This window comes from Rhipicephalus microplus, chromosome 6, assembly GCF_043290135.1.
Source record: "Rhipicephalus microplus isolate Deutch F79 chromosome 6, USDA_Rmic, whole genome shotgun sequence".
NCBI classification, from domain to species: Eukaryota; Metazoa; Arthropoda; class Arachnida; order Ixodida; family Ixodidae; genus Rhipicephalus; species Rhipicephalus microplus.
The window spans coordinates 115,894,874-115,903,886 of record NC_134705.1 but is presented as its reverse complement, the minus strand read 5'-3'; positions in this window follow the sequence as shown (position 1 = coordinate 115,903,886).

Sequence of the window (9,013 nt, the reverse complement as noted above, 5' to 3'; positions counted from 1 at the left end):
TTGAGCAAGCGGTTCTCGCTGACGCCATTCTTCAAAAGGGGAAGGTGTTTGTAAATAGGTCTTGGCCGTCACACAGAGACTTGCTGGATGGTCTGGAACCATATTTCAGACTTCGAGACGAATTGTCAGTGGTGAGCGAATTGTTGTTGCGTGCAGAGAGGCTTGTAGTTCCACCATCTCTCGTGGCTCAACTTGTGGCACCAGCACATGAAGCTCACCAGGCTATCGGACGCACCAAAGCCAGACTTAGGGAGCGATTTGGGTGGCCCCGCATGAACAGTCACGTGGAAGAAGCAGTCCACAATTGTAGCATCAGTCAAGCAGCAGATAAATCGGCAAAGACGTCGCCTGCTCCGCTGCAACCTGTCGAGCTACCAGAGAGACCATGGCAGAAACTTGCAATAGATATCGTTGGTCCCCTGGAGAGGGCGCCTCCAGATTGCAGATTTGTGCTGACACTCGTAGATTACTTCTCAAAATGGCCAGAAGTACAGTTTTCAAGGGAAATTTCTACAAAAACCGTGACCGAGTTCCTGCTCAACGTATTTGCACGGGAAGGCTATTCTGAAGTGATAGTCTGTGATAATGAGCCCAAATCCACGTCAAAGGAATTTGTCAACTTCCTACAAGAACGAGCGATCCGCCTGTCACACTTATCTGTATATTACCCGCAGGCCAACGGACAGATCGAGCGGTTCAACCGCACGTTCACAACTTACCTACAACTGGCCCGTCTAGAACATCGTCCGCTGCAAACTGCTGTACAGGATTACCTCGCCGCATACAGGTGTACACCACACGCCACAACAGGAGTGCCCCCTGTGGTACTTTTACATGGAAAGCTGCCAAGAACGAAGCTTGACATCTTCGGCTTATCGCCCGAGTCCTTCGCAAAGGCACCCTACCAGGAGCTGGCCAGGCTGCGGCAACGTGTCAAGCGCAGGCAAGAGTACAGCAAAGCCTACACCGACAGGAGGCGAGCGGCAAACCCGACAGCAGTGGCAGTAGAAGAGATGGTGGGGTGAAGAAACCATCGAGTTCATTCAAAGGTGACATCTCTTTCTCGAAGCCAAGGAAAGTCATCGAGCAATGCGGCCCAGCATCCTTCATTCTCGACGACGGCAAAACATGGAACGCGGCAAAGCTGTGCAAGGTGCCTGCTCGGCGCCCTGGCGACAATGGTCTTCAGCAACACTCTGCAGGGCGTGAATATTCGTTCCATCACGATCCCGTTGACGCGACGCTTCTCGCTGCAACATGACAGCCAGCGTCCGCCGAGGCAAGTGCTCCCGCAGCGAAACCTGTGCGTAGTGCAGACTACAATTCCCGCTCGCCAACGAGTCCCTGCCGCCGGACAGTTTCCTGCTTCAGAAACTGTTTCACGCCCGCGCGTGAACACTACAGAAGAGCCTGTGGTGTCGTGCCCACCTGGTCGTCGCATTCAGCCGCACCGAGAGAGACGGCAACCAGACAGATATGGTTATAAAGTGTGAATGTGTAAATATTCCTTAGTTGGTGTACCTGTTACCTAATGTATTCAATATTTTTGGCATGTGTATAGATAATTCTGTGTGTATATATTGATGTGTATTTCTCGTTATGTATTTCTCGTTCCACATATAAACTGTGCGTGATTAAGCTATACTAATGTACATACACCTTCCCAAAATCAAAAAAATAAATGAGGGAGGGAAAATGTATCCTGCATATAGTAACTGTGGTTTCGGTTGCTGTGTTTGAGATGGCAACACTGGGTCCTTGTGATTGTATATATTTGTGGAACGTCTAATAAAAAGGAGAGTATGCAACCACTACCCGTAGTGCGAGGCACGTCACTCGTTCACTACACCTCCCCGAAGCTCTGCAATTCCTCTTGCAGCGCAAATATTTCGGGGGACCAACAGATGCTGACTGCCTTCAACGACGCCTTCCAAGTCAGGTGATTTAGGAGCGCCGACTGAAATAATGACGCTTGAGCGAGGCGGAATGGTGACTTGTTCTTTCAGTACATTCAAGGCATGGTTTCCTGACGGCGTGCGCGGCAATAGTGCTTGTTCTGTGGATAACGTTATCGACTGTGTTCTTAGGTTGATGACAGCACCATGGAGGCATAAGAAGCCCATGCCAAGGATGACATCTCTGGAGCAGCGCTGTAGGACTACGAAGTCTGCAGGGTAAATACGGCCGTTAGTGGTGACTCTCGCTGTGCAGATTCCTGCAGGCGTTACGAGATGACCTCCAGCTGTGCGGATTTCAGGGCCTACCTAAGCTGTCCTAACTTTCTTTAACTTCGTGGCGAACGACCCACTGATGTCGGAGTAGTCGGCTCCAGTATCCACGAGAGCGGTCACACTGGTGCCATCGATAAGAACGACGAGGTCGCTAGTTCGCCGTCTCGCATTACAGTTAGGGCGTGGCGTCGGGTCCCGGTTGCGTCGGCCTGTTCCGCTGCTTCCATGTTGCGTCGTCAAGTCACCTTCGGTAAGCGAGGTTTCACCGTCAGGGCTTTGCCTGGTTGGCATTGTGTTCAGAAATCTCCGTCGCGTCGTCGTCGGAGGAGGAGGATCTTCGGTAGTTTGTCGCGCAGCAACTGCACCTACATCGGTCGCTGCCCTTACTTTCCCGGATACGGGCTAAGAGACCGGCCCCGCGTTGCGCCTGAGTACTGCCGGTGGTGCGGTGACGTGCGGCAGCTGGGCGACGGCGAAAGGGAAGGGCTTCGTGGTGTCGACTGAGTTTCTGTCAGGTAGTCGGCGATGTCACGTGGCCGTTCTCCTAGTTGTGGACGCGGTGCATTGACGGCGAAGCCACGCAGTCCCATTTGTCGGTACTGGCAACGGCGGTATGTGTGTCCGGCCTCGCCGCAGTGGTAGTAAAGGGGGCTGTGGTCAGGGGTGCGGCAGACGTCAGTCTTCCTCGGCGCACTGCGCTGGGCCGCTGGCGAACGGTAGGACGTCGGTGGGGGTGGTGGCGCCTGGCGACGGAAGTGCGATTGGGCAGTGTTTTGGCCGGCGCGTGAAGGAGGGGCATGGCTGCGGGCTGCAGCAGCATAGCTCATGGCTTGCAGTTGAGGCTCTTGAGGCTGAGAAACGCCCAGCGATTGCTGGATCCCCTGGCGTACGACGTCCGTGATGGATTCCACGTGAGGCTGCGCTGAAGGAAGTAATTTTCGCAGCTCTTCTTGCACGATCGCTCGGATCGTCCCACGCAAGTCAGTGGTTTCAAGTGCTTGAATGCCGGCGTAGCTTGTAAACGAGAAGCTACGGTTATGTTGCCGCATGCACATTTCGAGCGTCTTCTCTATCGTAGATGCTTCTAAAATGAATTCGGTGACCGTCTTTGGCGGGTTTCTGATCAGCCTAGCGAAGAGTTCCTGATTTACTCCTCGCATGAGCAGACGGACCTTCTTCTCCTCGGACATGTCGAAGTCAGCGTGGCGGAAAAGTTTAATCATATCTTCCGTGAATAGCACCACGTTTTCGTTTGGCATCTTCATGCAGGTTTCGAGAAGAGCTGCGGCTTTCTCCTTGCGCACCACATTTGCGAAATTGGTGAGGAACCTGGAGCGGAAGACGTCCCTCGTTGTAAGGCTTCGTTCTTGATTTTCTAACCAGGTCCCAGCAGCATCTTCTAAGACGAAATACACATGCCAGAGCTTGTCTTTGTCTGTCCAGTCATTGAAGGCGGCGACTCGGTGTAACCTTTCGATCCAGCTTTCCGGGTGTTCCAGTGGCGAACCGCGGAAAGTTGGTGGCTCTTTGGGTTGCCGGAGCAGGAGTGATGCAAGCTGCACGGGGGTGGGCATGGTTGCAGTAGTTGATGCCGGGATCCGGGTCAGCCTGGCTGCTTCAGGAAGGGGCCCGTACTCTGGTTGTAGTCCCCTTTGCCTGCGGCTTGTTCGCTGTTCAGGGTTAGCGTTCGTGTCTTCTTTGCCACTTGGGCTGGGGTCGCGACTTGAAGGGGGCGTCCAAAACATCAAAGAAGCAGCCCCTCCACCAGATGTCACGAAGTCGTGACGTGGCCAAAGACAGGAGACTTTGCGTTAGAATTTAACTGTTTATTTGGGCGAACCTGAGCCCGGTAAACGGAAAGTCCCATTACAGTAGCAGTCTTGGACTGATAGCGGCGAACGGAGCGTCGGCTGTCGGTCAACAACTCACAAGCGGCGAAGCGCGTCGGCATTTGTACTCTTGCCATTGAATGTTCTAGCATTATCGCTGGCGGTGGCGTAGGTTACAGAATAATCTGTACCGTTCGCAGAGTGGGCGTGATCTTATCGAAATGATCTACTACAGTCTGGAAGCTTTTTGAGGCACAGTTTGCGCTGAGAATTGTGTAGTGTTTTGGGACGATAACAAAACTTTGGGAAATGAAACACGTGGCAATATGATTTATTGATAACCGGTGAAAAATAACATCATATCCACGAAGTGAATGATGATGAGTGGGGCGAAGCGTCCATCCATTCATTCTTGCGCATGTCCATTCATCCGTGAATGCGTCCGATCTTGTTCGAGAATGCTGTGACACAATTTTATACGCCTTCCGAATCCGGAAGGAGGCGTTTCGTTCGTTACGTCAAAAAGTGGGTGGTCCGCATCGGTCTCAAGAGCGAGGGGAAGCGAACAGTCAATGAAGGCGATAAGCATGAAGTGCCTACCCCCCCCCCCACGCACACAAATCACAGCATATCCACTGTCATGAAAGAGGCCCCAATAGTCTTTTGATGAGAGTGCCACGAGGGCCAACACTGGGTAGGGAGCATCCAGGCAGTGACAAGGCGCCTCGACACTCGATGAGGGAGCACAACCGCAGTTGAGGCGCGTCCAGCGTCTTTGTGGGGGACGCACCCCATGTCTCCGACGGACGCACGCAATGTCTCTGCAAGGGATAGCTGAGGAAAGAAAACGCGCAGCTTAAGCAAGAAATGAGCAGGCTGGCCGCGGAGATGGTGGAGATTAGAAAGCTCGCGTCCTCGGCCCCTTCGGCGCAGCCCGCCCCAACCCCAGTCGCCATGGATACGTCTGAGGCACTTCATAGGCCTAGCGGAACCAAGTGCTGAGCGGTTGAGACCACACAAGAAGAAGAGGCGGTAAACTTACTGTCGGCACTCAAGGTCTCCTTTGTGAACATGCAGGCTAACTTAGCGAAAATTCAAGAAGCCGTGGCGCACCCCAAGAAGGGATTAGAAGCACTGAGTGAACGCATAAGCAAGTTAAAAGAGGTCGATGCGAGGAGAGACCCCGGTCCGACTCCTTTGCAGGTCCCAGCACAACGCAATGTACTAGCACCACCGACTGAGGGCGCGATCCTCCGGGCTGCTATAGCTGCTCAACCATCCCCTCAGCCTAAACATGAATAGTGTGGACGAAAACTTCAGAATCTGGCAATGGAACTGTGGCGGGTTTACTCACAAAAAGCCCATTCTACAGCAATATTTAGGAACTCTCGATGTTAAGCCCCAAATCATCGCTGTTCAGGAAGTTGCGTCTGGCACCCCCATCAAAATTCCGGGTTACCTAGTAGCGTCATCACATTCAGGAGGCAGGGGAGTTGCCACACTTATCAGCAAAAGGTACAATTACTTATCGCGTGACCTCGGTGCAGTTGCCGATGGCATTGAGTACGTAATAACTGAAATTATAATGAACTCACCCAAGAAGGGTCTTCGAAGAAATAGCCTTTTTATTCTCAACGTATAATGCAGTCCCAGTTATCGCAGGGCGAGAGCAAACTCTCTCCTCAAAAGGGCTGTGAGCATGGCCAGTAGTTACCCTCTTGTAGTTGTAGGGGATTTCAACGCCCCACACAGCGTGTGGGGATACATGTATGATACCCCAAAAGGACGCGAGCTATGGCAGACTGCGACAGAAGCCGACTTAACGCTTCTAACTGACAAGGATTTCCCCACTAGGAGAGGTAACTCCATATGTAGGGATGCCACCCCAGACCTGACTTTTGTGAAGAATATAGATGGGGTCAAATGGGTCAACACGGCTCTAGACCTCGGAAGTGACCACTACAACATCGAGGTATCCTTCGCGATTGCCCGCTTTAGAACGAAAAAATTCAAGGTGGTCGACTGGGACGCTTTTCGCGAAGTCAGAGCTGAGAGAGCACCGACAGCTGGGACAGACTTTGAAGGATGGTACAAAGAAATCAGAGATGACGCTACGGCAGCGACTAAGGAGGTCGTCACTGACCTCAATGTTGAAAACATAGACAGCAGGTTGGCACACCTACTAGAAGCCAAGCAAGCCCTACTCACGAGGTGGAAGGGACAGGAGCATAATAGGAGGCTCTGCAAGAAGGTTTCCGAGGTTAACAGGGCGATCGAGGAGCACTGCAAAACCTTGTATGAACAACAATGGCATGAGCTCTCTGAGAGCATCGAGGGTCAGCTCAGATCTGGGAAGAGCTGGGGTCTTCTCAAACACCTTCTCGATCAGGGCAGCATGAGGTCCAGCCAGAGGCGATCCCTCGCGCGAGCCATCCATCTTGCTACTGACTCTACCCCGGACGAATTGGTTGTCAACAAGCTTATATACAGGTACCTGCGAGTCGCGGATAGCTCTGCACTCACACAGTTTCCGGACTACGCGGGGTGCGACGTGCCGGAGTTGGACCAGGACTATACTGTGGCCGAGATACGGCAGGCTCTCTTTTCTCTAAATGCCAGATCCGCCCCTGGCCCTGATGGCATAACCAATAAGATGCTCAAGAACCATAATGACGACCCCATCGAATTCCTTACGGAAAAGTTTAATGAGATGTGGCGCAGTGGGGAGGTTCCCGCACAATGGAAGATGGCCTACACAGTTCTAAATCCGAAACCTGGTAAAGCACCAGGAATAGATAATCTAGGACCGAATTCCATTACTTCCTGTGTCGGTAAGGTCGCAAAGCACGCCCTTCTGAACCAACTCAAAGTCCACCTCGAGACCAATGACTTGTACACCCACAATATGATTGGTTTCAGAGCTGGTCTCTCGACACAGGATGCCGTGAAGCTGATAAAATATCAGATCATCGACCGGAGCAGAGGAGATACCAGAGCCATCATTGGATTAGACCTGGAGAAGGCTTTCGACAACGTTTCTCACAAATTCATTCTCCAGTCTATTGCCAGCCTAGGGCTAGGGAAGAGGGTCTACGACTTCTTGAGATCCCTTCCTTACCAGAGAGCTACCAAGCTCAAGATTGAAGGGTACTTCTCACGAGAAATCAACCTCAGTTCACGCGGCACGCCTCAGGGCTCAGTTATTTCACCAACACAATTTAACATTGTGATGATCGGGCTCTCCAAGGAACTGGCGAAGATTCAAGGAATCAATAATACCATCTACGCAGATGATATAACCATATGGTGCACCGGCGGGAGCGATGGTCAAGTTGAGGAAGCCATGCAGCGCGCAATCGACGTGACCGAACGTTTCCTCCGTCCCACCGGTCTCAAATGCTCCCCATCAAAATCTGAATTTCTGCTCTACAAGAAAAGACCCTGAGGCGGCGGCCACCGTGAATGAAAACCTGCGTCTCAAAGTGAAATACGGCTTTTCACTAGTGACAGGTCCCCAGTGCCCACAGTGGATTCGCTCCGAATATTGGGAATGTATATCGAGTCCAACGGTGCTAACGGAGCTGCATTGAGACAGATCACTATCAAGACGGAAAGTGCTCTCGGCCTCATCCGGAGGATCACCAACAGACACCGCGGAATCAAGGAAGACAATCTCATCCGCATCATACATGCGTTTGTGCTCTGCCACCTTTCGTACTCGGTGGCCATGTATAATTGGCATGTTGCAGAAAGAAGTAAGCTCAATTCCCTCATAAGAAAGGTCTTCAAGCTCGCGCTCGACTTGCCTGTAAGCACTCGCACTGAAAACATTTTCAATCTCGGTGTTCACAATACACTCGAAGAGATAATCGAGGTGCAAGAGCACTCACAGCTGCTCAGGCTTTCCGGAACAAAATCGGGCCGCAAGATACTCGATGATTTGGGCCTCAACTCTATTGACCAGTGCCCCGATTCCATACAGATTTCCCAAAACATCAGGTCTCAACTGCGCATCGCACCCATTCCCCGCAATATGCACCCTGCGCACAACGTCGGTCGGTGTAGGGCCAGGGGTAGATCTCTGCTGGAGCACGTCCGTAGCAACCCCACTGATGCAAGCTTTGTGGATGCTGCGCCATATGTCCAACCAGAGGCATTCGCTGTTTCCATCATCGACTCAAATTCCAGGCTCACTTGCTTCGCCACAGTACGCAGATCTAAGCCCGTGATAGCCTAACAGGTTGCAATCGCGCTGGCTATGCTAGATAGTCGCAGAGAGTCAATATACAGCGACTCCAAGGCGGCTATCAAATCCTACGAAACTAGGATGGTAGCCCCTCAGGCCCTCCGCATTCTCCAAAGCGTCAAGAGTATGACGCCCCATTCTCTCACTTGGTTTCCCGCTCACCTGGAGTCGATTGAGGGCTCTACCTCTAACCCGAACGAGGGCGCACACGAGGCCACGCGAGGACTCACTGACCGCGCCACCTCCACAGCCCCTCTGCCTCGCTGGGAACCCTTACTTACGTTCAACGAAATAACAAAGCACTTCCATCTGTCAAGAAGGGTATTTGCTCTCTCACACCCGGCCTTGTGCAGGGCGCAGGCAGTCACCCTAAGACTATTGCAAGCCAGTGCGTATCCTAACCCTGCAGTTCTTCATGCCATCTACCTTGAACGGTATCTAAGTGCGGATTGCCCCGCTTGTGGACTGTTAGCCACATTCAATCATGTGTTGTGGGAATGTGAAGCCATCGGCCCCGCCCTCAGCGAGGACAGATGGGCTGCGCTCTTACGCAGCCCCGAACTTAAGGATCAAACCCTGGCCGTCCAGAGTGCCCGTGAACGGGCCGCCAAGCTCGGCTTCACGGTCCCAACGTGGGATTATCCGGGTGACACGGGGTCTCCCCTGCGTCTTCTCAGGACAAATATAACGTTTTAATCAATCGATCA